Source organism: Aythya fuligula, chromosome 10, assembly GCF_009819795.1.
Source record: "Aythya fuligula isolate bAytFul2 chromosome 10, bAytFul2.pri, whole genome shotgun sequence".
Lineage (NCBI taxonomy): Eukaryota > Metazoa > Chordata > Aves > Anseriformes > Anatidae > Aythya > Aythya fuligula.
In genome coordinates this window covers 6,549,502-6,562,526 of record NC_045568.1, presented here as the reverse complement: position 1 = coordinate 6,562,526, position 13,025 = coordinate 6,549,502, and the positions used below count along the sequence as shown (strand labels likewise).

The 13,025-nt window shown below is 55.1% G+C and overlaps 1 protein-coding gene across 3 annotated transcripts in view; it reads left to right on the top strand.

The window, feature by feature from the left end:
- The window catches only part of DAG1 (dystroglycan 1), a 37,310-nt gene that overhangs the window by 5,595 nt on the left and 18,690 nt on the right, over positions 1-13,025 (top strand). Inside the window, exon 1 of one of the 3 annotated variants that reach the window (XM_032193935.1) lies at positions 378-769. The exons of 1 other annotated variant lie outside the window; for it this stretch is intronic. The gene's annotated coding sequence lies outside the window, so the exon portion shown is untranslated. Of the gene's footprint in view, positions 1-377; positions 770-5,804; positions 5,820-13,025 lie in introns of those variants that run through there. One more of the 3 variants, XM_032193936.1, reaches the window with a different exon arrangement.

Genomic DNA, 13,025 nt, shown 5'->3' with positions numbered 1-13,025 from the left:
GGAGGACGTTTGGTGGCTGCTGCAGGAGTTCTTTGGGAAGCTTGAAGGTGTTCATCTCCCCGAGGAGACGGCGACGAGGATCAGCTGGAATAACTGGTGGCCCCTGTCCTGCTGGGCCCCTGTCCTGCAGGCCAGCTGCTTGCCTGCACCTTGCGTCTCCTCCACGGGAAGGAATGCCCTGTGTCAGCAGGGCTGGGGGCCCCCTTGTCTTCCCGTGGGCTGCGTGGGGAGGAGGAGGCGTTTCAGCTCCTCTGGCCAGCTGGAGGTGGCACAGGGGCAGGTCGGTGACACGGGTGGCACGGTCAGCAGGCTGCTCCCACGTCACTTCAGCTCCTAGCTGGGGCCGGTCCCCTGGCGTCAGGCTCTAGAGCAGTCCCGTGCAGAGAGAATTCACTTGCTAGAAGCATCTCGAGTGTTTTTTCGATGGCTTTTGAAGGACCTTGGTGGCTGAGCGGAGACCTGCGGCAGGCCGTTTGCCTGCGTGCCCAGAGGAGCTCGGGCAGCTGCTTGGGGTGGGCTGGATCCTGTCCGCCCTGCCTGGAAGAGTTGGGGAGAAGGAACAGCGAAGCCTTTCCTACCAAACCTCCAGTTTCCAAGCACCTGTGAGGATCCCTGCCACCAGAGGAGACCGACAGGGCTGCTGGAGAGTCCTGCTGGGTGCATGAGCTGCCAAAATCTGTGCGGGCCGTTGAATAGGAGGAAAAGTGGGCTGGAGCAGGAAGGAAACGGGGTGCATCGGGCGAAGAACTTCATCCTATAAATGTAGCAGGTAACACAAAATATTAACGTAAGAAAGAAGCTGTGGTTTTGCTGTGAAGTATCTGGCTGAGGTGCCTCTGCAGTGAGTGTGCGGGCAGCTCTCCTTATCTGAGCTGTTTTTGGCCATGAAGTATGAAGGTCTGTGTGAAGCCAGAGGAGGAGGAAGCCAGGCAAATTAAAACCTGGGAGAAGTGCACTTTTTTTTCTCAGTTATTTGTTAAGGTGCTCCTCAGTTGGAAGAGGTGTAGCTGGGGAGAGGCTGTGGCTGTGCCGTCCCGTGAAGCCTGTGGCTGCAGACAGTGCTTGCTGCAAGATTTGCCTTCGTGGAGCAGGTGAGGTGCTGAGGACCACTGTAGCTAACCTTGCTAAATGCGGGGTTTGAATGTGATGTGGCCGTGTTTAGGAATGTAAACTGAAGTGAGCACTGAGCTTCTCATATGACCAGCTCTACTGAATGTCTATTTAGCTAACAAATCTGTTTTTCTTGTCCCTGTCACTTAAAATGAGCATGGCTGTGCTAAGAAATCTTTGGAGATGCCGCCGTGTCTCACCCAAAGCCCTAAATTGCTGCGTAATTCATGTTGCTGCCATTTGAGCCCGCATTCTGGGAGCGGAGTTGGGAATTTTGTGGTGCTGGGAGCTGGGTGCACGGGCAGCAGCGGGGCCGCTGACCCTGCTGCGGTGCTCAAAGCCACCCCCGGGGGTGTTCCCATGGGGGATGTGTCCAGCACCCTGTTATGGGTTGTCCTGCAGTCCTTTTTCAGCCCCGTGTCATTGAAGCTCATGGGTCTGGCTGTTCCCTCACTGGGAGAAGGAGGTGACAACCGAAGCCAGCTTTGTGGTGACGTCCCTGCGGCGTGGCCCGGGGTCACTCCTCTCCCAGGGGCTGGGCAGTGCGGGTGCCAAATAGTGCATTTAGGCCCTGCAAAAAGTGGATTTAGCAGCAGTTGGTGGGCAGCAATGAGAACCAGAGCTGCCCTGGTGCCTTTTGGAGTACAGCTGGTTGTGCTCGCGCTGCTTCCCAGAGCCCGTCACGGCCGCAGCGCAGCTCAGCGCTAGATTTGGTAGCTAATGCTCTTTGGAATAAGTGTCATTTAAAAAGTATTCAGCCAAGAAAGAGCACAAGATGTAATTCCAGTGAGTTTTTTTTAGAAGGATGGGAGCTTCTATTAAAGGGAATGGGCTCCGAGTGGCCTCCAGCCCTGTGCACACGAGGAGCCTCGCAGGTGCCGTTCGCTCGCCGCCTTTCTGAGTTCCTGCAGAAATGGCACAGAGCTCAGATTGAAACGTTCCCTCCGCGTCCGCTGACATTTACAGTTAAGGTATTTTTCTGCTTAACCTGTGAAGCTTTTGCATGCGAGGCAGAGGTCCTGGGAAGGGATGAGAAAGGAGGCTATTTTTACTCTCTCACAAACAGGGCTCGGCGTGTTTATTTTAGCCTCCGGAGCCACTCAGGCCAGCGCCTTGGTTTTTTATAGTCTCCTGTTACCCTCCGATCAGAAAACAAAGTTAAACTCTGGAAACCCCAGGAAAACGGGGTGACCTGGTGCTCTCGGCCCCCGAGACTGACAGGGAGGATTTAGGTTGGTCCCGGTCCCTGCTCCCCGGCGTTGGTGAGGACGGTCCCTGCGATTGCAGGCGTGCCTCACGTGCTGCTCTCGGAGCTTTAAGCTCCTGAGCCCAGCTCGGTGCTGGAAGCTATTAAAAGCAGGGTGTGCTCACGCCGTGGTGGCACGGACAGCTGGCAGCTGTGGCTGCTGCTCCCTTCGACGTGTCGGGTTGCTCGTCTGTCCCGGCCTGCCGTCCCACGGCACGCAGCGGGTGGCACTTCCCACTGCCCCGACCCTTCCTTACTGTCCCCAGGCTCCCAAATAGCAGCACCTTCCTGCTGCTTGCTGTTCGTTTTCGGCTCTGCTGCCTCCGTACCCGAAGCTGGTGTCGCTGTGCCCCTGGGGCAGCCCCGTGGCAGCGCCACGCTGCACTCCCCTCGCTCCCTACAGGTGCCCTCGCTGGTCCCCTGCCGCTGGGTGCCCTCGGCAGATCCTGGAGGTGCATTCGGTACCCTGGGGGTGTTTTCTCCCCTTTCAGGAGCAAGCTGGGGAGAGCAGGAGTTCTTGTGGCGAGGGCTGCTCTTTCAGCCTGGTTCATTTCTGTTCGCTTGGCTTGGATGTGGCTCTCAGAAGCAGGTAGAGGACTGGGCTCCCAGTGTCTGGTCCGGCCTCGGAAGAAAACACATGCCTGGCCAGAGATGTGTCTGCTGCCTGTGTTTTGGATTAAGCAGGCCTGGACTTCCTTGCAAACAGTAATATTGGTGTGCTGTAAAGCCTCTGTGGGCATCTGCACTCTGAAGGCTGAGCTGTGTCGGCATCCTGAAGGGGAGGAGAGCTCCTAGGGCAGAGTCTGGACGTGAAGGGGTGGCCTTTTGGGCTGCTCCCCAGTGCCTGGAGCACCCTGGGCTCCATGGGGCAGGGGGCTTGGGGTCCACATGGATGCAGTGCACCAGGCGTGCTGCTGGTTGGGTGTTCTCCGGCCTCGGCAGCTGGAATACCTAGCTCTGGTTATGCTGCATGCAGTTACTGGGGTATTTGCTTTGCTTATCAGCCTGGAAAAAAAGGAAAAAGACTAAAATTAAAAATAAAACCATGTTGTTGCTTTGTGGACCAGGATGTGTCAATCCACAGAGCTCAGGCTCGATGTATCAGTGGAGTCCTAGCGGTACAACACATAATAAATGGTTTTAGACAAGCACCTGGGACGAAAAAAAGGAGGTGAGCCTAGGTTATAACCTAAGGAACACAGCACAGCTTTAAAAATCAGGGGCAGTCCACAGGTCTCAAACGTGAAGCATTGCATTGCAGTTGCCTAATAGAATAAATTTTGAAACAAAGTGACTTAAAATACTTATTTATAGAAAATATACTCAGGGACTGGAATGCAACTGTAGTAATGCTTGAAATATCCCTGGAAGAGCTGTGCTGCTGGGCAGGGTGAGTTTCCCAAACTGTTTTTGACTCTTCCAAAACATTTCCATGGGTTTTTCAGAGCTTTTCCCCTGCGGTATTTCCCAGGCTTGCTGCACTGACCTCTGCCCGCTTTCCCCATACACCTTTCCTGGTTTCCTCCCAAACTGGGAACCTGGCAAGTGCGTTTTTATCTACAGGAAAAGGAAGCCCGAAAGGCTGGGGGAAAGTTTCCATAACCACCTCACTGCTTGCAGCTTCCAGGCCTGGAAGGAGCTGAAATCGAGGTGTTTGTCACTCCCGCAGAGCAAGCAGCCTCGCCAGGACTGGGGTGAATGGCGCTGGGGGTGGCCTGGAGGCCATCGGGTATTGTGCTGTCCGGGACAAAGGCTGCTCAGACATCTGGATTGCATGGGGGATGATTTTAGGGGAAATTTCCTTAATTTGCCCTTTCCTGACCTTCTGGTGCACTGAGAAAACAAGCTGGTTTTATGGACAGTTAACTCACAGAAAGCGCCGGCTTAAATTTCCTCCAAGAGCCATAAAGCTGGAGGGCAGCTGCCCCTGGTGGGCAGCTCATCGTGTGCTGCTCACCTGGCTCAGCTCCCACCCCTCCACGGAGGCTGGCTTTGGCTTTTTTGTGGAAATAAACCTGGTAATGTGGGGAACCATGGCCAGAGAGCGCCTGGGGGCTGGCTGGGGGCCGTCTGTGTGAGCCTGGGAGGCCTCAGAGCTCGTGTGCGTTCCCTCTGGGGTCTGAAGGCCATGAGAACAAGGCAGGGCCTGGCTGGTCTGCCTGCAGCAGGGGCATGTGCTGCGGTGGTGGTGGTCCTACCAGCTAATTCTGCTCAAGTTCGATGGGGAGGTCGGATTTCGGACACCTAGGAGAGCTGTGAGGTGCTGGGTTGGTTTGCTGTGCCGTGGGAGCTGCCTTGCCTCCCCTGGGAGCAGGCGGGCCGCCCTTCCCCTCCGTCACACTTTATTCACTGGGCCGTGTTCAGGAGGAGGGGAAGGGAAGGAGAAACCTCCAGCCTGTGCCCGGGGCTGGAAACCAGAGCTGGACTGCTGCCCTTCCATCCCCGGGATGCCTGTGAGGTGATTCCTCGGCCTGGCCAAGGCCCCGCAGCCGCCCCCAGCCGCCGGCTGTCCCTGCCCGTCAGCGCTGCGCCGCCAAGCCTTCGGCCTGGTCTCATGCCCAGCGCCCCTTTGTGCTTGGCCAGGATAGAAAATGACTTTGGGGTGAGTGGCTGGAGGGGAGAGACACTTCCCTGACCCCCCCCTGCTTCATCTGGTGGCACTTGGTGGCAGCAGGAGTGACCCGGGGGGAGCACCCGGCTCCCCTGCCTGCCCTCCAGCTGGCCGCGGGGGCTCCCTGAGCCCACCCCTCAGCAGGTTGTCCCATCTGATACAAGAAAAACTCTCTGGCACGCTCAGGGCCTGCAATCTCTTGGTTTTGTTGAAACCGGGGCCCTGTTTCTCTTCCTTCTAATCTCCTCTGCAGCAGTTGATAAGTGGCAGGTCCCTCCTCGGAGAGAAAACGCTGCAGGAAGAAATGCCAGGAATGCGAGCAGCAGGTGGGGACCGGCAGATGCATGGATCAATCACAGCGGACTGACAGCGGCTCATTCCTCTAAAGAGCTCCTGTTCCCCTCCAGCTGGGGCCATACCAACCCCTCCAGCCATTGCTGGGGGCGGCTGGGGGGTTTTTGCTGGGGCACGGCGTGCTCTGGGCTGCCCCAGCCCTGCAGGGCTCCCCGCTGGGGCCGGGACCCTCGGGACACGCGGCGAGGTGGCAGCAGCCTCGTGGTACCGTGCCCCGTGCTGGGGACGGGCGCGTGGGATCCTGCTGCCACGTCACCGAAGGCGAAGGCTGGCTCAAGTTAATTGAATTTGCTGCACTGTTGCTCTTCACAACGCGGCTTCATCCCTCCGAGGAGCCTGCAGGCGTTTCTGTGGATAAAAAAAATCACTATTTTGGGGCAGCGATGCTTCCAGGGGGTTACCTGTGTTGGCAAGTGAGAAGATCACAGCGGGCTGCAGAACTGCACTGGTAGAGAGGGCAGAGCCTCGTGGGGTGCTGCGAAGGGATTCGGGCACGGCGTGAGTACTTCCTCAACTTGTTTCCCTGCAGTCGCTGCTCCTGCTTGCTGAGCACCCTGCGCTCGATAGGGAGATGTCTCTCAGCAGCAGGACAGCCTGATTTACATGAAATAACAGGCTGAATGGTGAAAAGCCTTTATCTGTTGATCTCTAAGCCGCTTTGCCCCGCGTGCTGGCAGTGTGTGTTACAAGCAGAACAAACCTGCTGTCACAAATGACATTACGGATGTTTTTCCCATCCTCTAAGCTTTCATTCTGGCTGACGTGCCCGTGGCAGAATGCGTGTTATCCGAGCGCTTCGGATCCCCTCCGCTTCTGTGCCTTGGTTCTTGGAAACCCCAGAATAAGCCACAGCCTGGGAGGCGATGTGATTAGACCTCTCCTTACGTGACTCCCTGTGTTTTGCTAGGCTGCTTCAGCCCGCCTGGATAATGCTGCTGCGTCCCTCTCCAGTCTCAGTGACTTGGTATCCTTGAAAGCTGGTGCTTCTGTGAGGTTCACAGGAATGCTGCTGATTTAGAGCGCTGATATGTTTAAAAACCGAAGGCACATCTGCCCTGAGCCGCCTTATCAGTTCTTTTTCAGATTGTTTCTTGTTTTCGTGGAAGAGCAGTGTAAGGACGAAATGGCTTCCCCACATAAAAGCAGGGATAAGGGGGAGACCAGTGCGGTGGCACAGAATAAAGGTCGTGGAAACTGAACTTTTAAAGAGCAAAATGTCATCTTCAAACTCTGTTCAGATAGCAGCGCCTTGCCTGAGCAGGGTTTGTGTTCGGGAGGTCCTGCTCCGGTTTTTAAGGCAGTTCAGGTCCTGGAGCACAGGCAGCAATCTGAGCAGCGCTGCCGTTTGCACCGCTACCTCAGCGGGATGCGAGGCGGTGAGAAAGGCTCCCCGGGAGCTGCTCCCAGGAGGGACTGCCAGGAAAGGCTTTGGGAAGGGGCACGGCACAGAGACACGACTGGGCAGCACGCACCCAGGCTGCTCAAAAGTCCTTTTGCAACTGGGAATCTGCTGTGACTTGGCCTGAGCTCCTTATCTCAGGAATTCCCCAAATTATTTTTGTTTGATCTGGAATCGATCTAAAACCCTGGGCGTTGCTGCGAAGGCTCTGGGCTATGCTTTAGCAAGGGGCAGCTTGCTTTAGCAGCTGCAGGAGCTTTTCCTCAGCAGGAAAGCAGCGAGTGGTGCTGGTCAAACCACCTGCTGCAGAGCTTGCCTGGCGCTGGAGTCGCGTTTAACTCTTGAACTTAATTGCTAGCCCTGGAATTTCCCATGCTGCGTGTCTGCCCCAGGCTGGTTTTCAGGTTTTCAGCACCAACAGCTCAGCCATTTCCAGGAATTAAAGGGAGAAGCACCTTAAGTCCCGGGTGTTTGAGGGAACAAGGCAGCCTTAACTGCTGGCATTGAGCATTTGTGCCCCCAGCTCTGCGCTGGGGCTGCCCTTCTGTTGCAAGGGGTGAGGCCATCCCAGCAAAAACCGCCCCTATCTTATCAAGATGCAGGCATCTGGATGCCTCCCAGCACTCTCTGGACGTTAAGATGCTATCCACTGGGCGGTGGCCGAGGTGGGGACCAGGAGCAGGCTCCTGTCTCCTCCAGTTTCGGCTTGCTCACGGTGAGGAGCTTCTGCCTGCAACAGAGAGAGGAGAGAAAGTTGGAAGCGGCAGAGCACTGCGGGGCTTGCCGTGGCCAGCCCCGAGGCAGCCTTAACTCAGGTATTCTGATTTCTAATTCATTATTTGCAACCTCGATGTGCTAAGGGCTGTTTGCGTTACCCGCAGCAGCGGCATACATCGCTGCGAGGGTTGGAGAGAGCGTGGTGTTAGGCTCAGCCTACGGTAAGGAGCAAGCTGCCCGGTGGCAGTGAGGTTCTGAGGCGCTGAGGGGCAGCCTGGCTTCCGCTGCTGCCCCGCTGCGGGAGGCTCTGCTGCTATCTGCCACGAACCTTTTCCTCTTTTGTGTGTGTGCAGGGCGCCTCAGCTCAGTAATGTGGTTTTGTTTGCTCTGCGCTTTGCTGCAGAAGGGTGCTGGAGGCCTTTGGAGGACAAGTGAGCTTGTTGGGGACAAGAAGTCCCCAAACTGCATCTTTCTCAGTCTTTATAGCACTTACTAACTCCTGTAGCATTTTCCTGCTCTGTTCTGTGCCTCTCCTTGGAAAGCACCAGGTAGGTGAGTGGGGGTCTGGCCTGTCCAGCAGGAAGGGGCTGTGGGGCTGGGAGAGCAGCGTGCTTGGGGGGGCTGGGAACGAGCTGCCTTACCCGAAACCATCGCCTGCCTTACCCAAAACCCTCACGCTGCCGGTCAGGGCGTCCTGGCCAGGCTGTGGTGTGGGCAGAGCACGGTGGTGTCCTGCCCTGGTCAGGGGCAGGAGTGTGTGGGGACTGCAGCTGGTAAGCTGGGTCATTTTCTCTGCTTTTAAAATGTGGGCTAAGCTGCTAGAACACATTTTTCTGTATTAAACCCAGAAAAGGCTCGAGTACCAGTCCTGATTCCCTCTTTGGAGGTGGGCTTTGGGGAAGCTGGAGGCTCATCCTGGCCGCCCTATAAACTATTCCTTAGTTTTGATTATTTTGCTGAGTCTATACTCCTTCCAGGTGAAGAAGTAGAAATCGTGGCCAGGCTTTGCAACCAGTCACGCTGAATGACTGGGAAGTCAGAACTGGGTTGTTCTGCATCGTCCACGTGGCTCGGCGTGGTCCTGCAGGCCTGGCCAGACCTCCTGGGACCTTACAGGTCTTCCCTGAACCCTCAGTCTTTTCGTGACAGCAAGCCAAGGAACTGCTATATAACCACTGAAGTGAGATAACATAAGCAAAGAGAAGCTTTGGTGCAGGTAATTGGGTACCTAATTGCTGTGTTTGCCACCTGGGGATTGGAATTGCTCTCTGCTCTGGAAGCTGAATGGGCCATACTGCGATAAGCAGTTTAATTGTTTCCCCGCATCTGCTGCAGCATTATAAAATGAAGGCAGGCTGCACGCACCTCCAGAGCTTAACAGCCTCTCGGCAGCTCCAAGGCTGCGTTTTTTCCTGTGGTGCTTGAGCATCTCTTCGTGCCGCCCTTATGTTCTCTAAACTGTTTGTGTTTACCTGTGCCGTGTGACAGCAGTGAGCCGTCGAGTTTTTCTGGGAAGTTTTTCGGCTTTATGTGGTTGTAAGCCCTAGGAACGGGGAGGTGTGAGCAGTGAGGAGCAGGGTGTGCGGTGCGCTGGGGACAGGGTGCCCTCTGAAGAGAATTACTGGGATTTGGGCATCGTTTTGGTAATGGGGTCCCTCAGCCTGGGGAAGGGCTCTGCTGGGAGGGATGGAGGCAGGGCACAGAGGCGCTGCCTTTGCGAAGGATGAGAGCCTCGGTATGCCTGATGTGGCTGAGGAACGCAGGTGTGGAGGGCAGAGGGGTTTTGGGGTATCTAAAGCTCATATGGTGAGCCAGAAAAGTCAGTGCTTGGCTTGCAGAGGCACGAGCTGGTAAAAAAACACAGGTGAGTGCAGGTTTAATTCTCCTCGTTTCCTCAGAATGGCATCCAACTCTGTTTTCCCAGGGCAAACACTGGTGCTTTAATGACTTTGCCCCCATTCCTGGGATTCCTGCAGCCTGAGCAGGTGAGTTACCCCGTGATTCACTTCCCTGCTTTACGCTGGGAAGGAAGGCAGCACATGATCTGTCCCGTTGTCTCATTCAATTTTTTTCTCTCCGCATCTTAAATCCGTGTTTTAATCTGCTCGGGTCAGGACGAGGACACAGCTGTTGCCCTCTCTGTTGCCCTTTTCCCATCCTTGTGCTGACCTGAGCCCGTGCCGGGTCCCCTGCAGCCAGCTGCCGCGTCACACGGGGAGCTGCCGTCCCTGGGGTCCGAACAAAAGCTGCAGTCGCAACTCGAGATAAGACAAATGCAATTTGAAATACAGCACAGTTCGTTTCTTCTCAAAAAAAATGTGCAAATCTCATTTCCCACCCATAATGGGTAGATCTGGGCAGCGGGGAGAAAGGATCGGATTTTCTGCAGTGGCAGAACCTGGCAGCCTGCTGTCAGGTGCAGATCTCCTGCTCCGTGAGGACTCTGGCTCCTGAGAGGAGAAAAAACATTCCCTTTCCTTCTCTTGTTCTTGCTGCTGCTGTCTCTGCCTCCCCTTTTTCCTGCAAGCTCTCTGCCTTCACCTTGGGTCCCTGCTTTAAGCAGCTTGTCTGGTGGCTGGGCACGTCGGCCTGCTCCTGTTTTCTCAGGTATCCGTCGGGCTCTGCAGGACAGCACACTAAGTGTATGTGCTGCCAAATGAAAGCTTGGACTTGATTGAAGCTGGAATTTGTCAGAAATTGCTTTAAAACCAGGCTTTCCTCTGGCAAGGAAAGCCTGTCTCTTGTGCAGCCCTTTGGCCTTTCTGGCCTGTGAGGTCTGGGCGCTGGCAGCAGCGGGATGTGCGGATGGGGCGGGTTGGGGGTGTTTAAAAAGACACCTAAATCCCTCCGGTACTTCTCACAGAGGGGCTGGGCGAGCGGTCCGGCCTTGAAATAATTTAATTTGGCTCTTGACTTCCCAATACCAGAGCAGGGTGTGGAGGGCAGCCGGAGCTCCCTGCTGGAGGGCTCCCCCAGTCCCGGGCAGCCGCAGCGAAAGCAGCCAGGGGTATTTCTGAATTGCAGAGTGCAGGTAAACAAATGAGCAAATAGAGCTGCAAGTGGCATTAATGCTGCATGAAGGTGATGCAGACTTAGTGTCTCCTTTTCTTTAAGGTGCTAATCTCTGCTGTTTTCATTTAAATCACTCCTCCTGCACAGGAGCAGCTGAGAAAGGGCTGGAGCTGCTAAGCCAGGTCCTGTGAGCCTGTGCCTTCGGTCTGCAGCTTTTGGACCTGCTGGCGTGGACTGGAGAGGTTTCTGTGAAGGCCTTCAGGGAGTTAATTCCTCCTGCAGCAGCTCTCTCTGCCTCTGTGGCCTGGGAGCAGCGCTGCTTCATTTTGCAGCTTTTCCACGTTGTGCCTGCTGGTTAAGTTGGCTCGCACCGCGTTGTGCCGAGCAGTGTGTAGAACGGTTTTCATGAGGAGCATCGAAAGTTACGAGTCCGCGGCTGGTGCCCTGGCTGCTCTGCATAAATGGCTCGCTGGTAAATGTAGTTAAATGAGGAGCTGAGGCAGTCTTGCTAGCTGAGTAATAAATCAGGGCCGAGCAACTCCATGAAGTTACATCTTAATGCCTTGGCTTGAGGTTGCAGGGTGGGGTGCCGAAACTGATGGAGCAGCGCGATGTTTCTAAACAGAATGTGCTAGCCCTTAGTTACACTGCCACAGAGGATATAAATGATGCTGCAGATGTCACTGAAGTGCTGAAAACTCTTTTTGCTGGCGTGGCTTGCCGTGCTCCACGTGTCCACCTAATATCAGCTGCTCCTGCTTTATGTCCCTCCAGCAGCAGGGTTTGTGCCCGGCAGTCAGGCTCCTGGCGTGGAGGGGACTCGAGCTTTGCCTTCCAGCCCTCGCCTGGTGCTGTGACCTCAGCCTGTGGGAGATTACGTTGCTTAAAAAACACCCCCCAAGGACCCTCTCGAAATATTTCATTATCTGAGGAATTCCGTGGAATACCCAGAAGTTGATGATAAACCCCTGGAATGTGGCCGCCTGTCCGTCAGCCCATTCAGCAAAACGATGTTTTGATGAATATGAAACCTCAGCGAGGTTCTCTCTTCTCAGGAGGGGTTTTGGTGCCTGCAGACTGGGGGGCTTTGTTCCTCGTGCTAGGATAGGCAGGCGTGCTCCTTCGCCCCTGCAAGCTGCCCGCTCCCGGGTGCTCCCGTGTGCTCGGGCGCCTGCCTCGGTACCATTAGCAAAGCCTGGTGGCTGCTGTGCCCACGTGTCCTGGGGAAGCCTGACTGCACTTCATGGTGCACAGGGCTGTTCTGGTGATGTACAGTAATAATGATAATTAAAACCCACTCTGCTGTGTCACTGCGTGGCCAAAATGTGCACCAGGGTCTCGGCAGCCAGCCTGCTGCAAGCCCCCAGACCTGGCTCAGGGGTGCCGCCAGGGCTGAAGCCTCAGGAAGTCAAGGAAGATTTTGCAGCACTGCCCTGCCCGTCTCCCTCACCCCACTAATAGCTTCTGCTCACTAATTTGCAAGAAGGGGCCTTTGTGCTTTTTGGTATAAAAGAGTAGGGTGGCCAGGAGGATGGGCGAGTGTCCTTGGCTAGAAGGATGCACCTAAGCTGACCTCTCACTCCTCTCCGTGTCTCTCCCCGCGTGTAATGTGGTCAGAGGGCCGAGCCAGGAGAAGCTGCAGTGAGATTTCTTGCCTCGCTGGACAAGAGAGCTTAGCCCCCGGGGCCTTTCTCTTTTCCATGTAGGCTCTTTAGTACTTAATAAGAGAAAACGTCCAGTGGAAGCTTCATCTCTGATTAGGATATTCATCGCTTCTCTTCCGTGTTGATTCTCTGAAGCCTCATAAGGGGGGCTGCTCAGCCTTTAATTCAATTAAGAAATCAGGCAAGAGATGCAAATCTTTTTAGCCTCATTTGTTTTGGCGCTCATAACTCCATCTGAGGGGAACATCTCCTGCGAAGCGCAGCAGAGCAGCTTAGGAAGGAAGGATTTCTCTGGGTTTCAGCTGGGATTTTTCAAGCGCTGTTTTGGGCTCGTGAAGGGTTTTGTCCTTTTTGGAGCATGGGGTGGAAGGAATGATGGTGCGTTGGTGTAAACTGACTTCACAAAGAGCACCCTAGATAAAAATCTGTGCCCCTCATAGCTGGTAACCTCTGTTAAAGGTCGTTAGCTGCTGTGAATTAGATCCAAAACAACTGGTGGATGGTGAAGGACACCGAGAGACAGGACACACCGTGGTGACTGTCACACCAGCTGCTCTCGTGTGTTCCCTTTGGTGCTAGCTGGGAAAAAATCTGCCCGGTGAGACATGCACTCTCATACTCTAATGCCTTGAAGTCCGTGCGTTTAGCAAGCATCCTGCTGGTGTGTGCTTTTGCCTGGCTCAGGTAGCTCTGGTGTGCTTCCCGACTGCAGCTCCCAGAGCATCCTCTAAACGCTTCCTCAGACAGGCCTTGAAACTAAGTTTAGTTTGCCAGAAATGGTTTGTGCCTTGGGTGGGGATGGCTGGGGGACAGCCTCAGGAAGGGAAAGGCAGCCTGGGCTCGTTGTATTGCCCTCGAGGACTTGTCTTTTGGTTACAAAACCCAGATCAGTTTTAAAAGAAAAATCAGCTT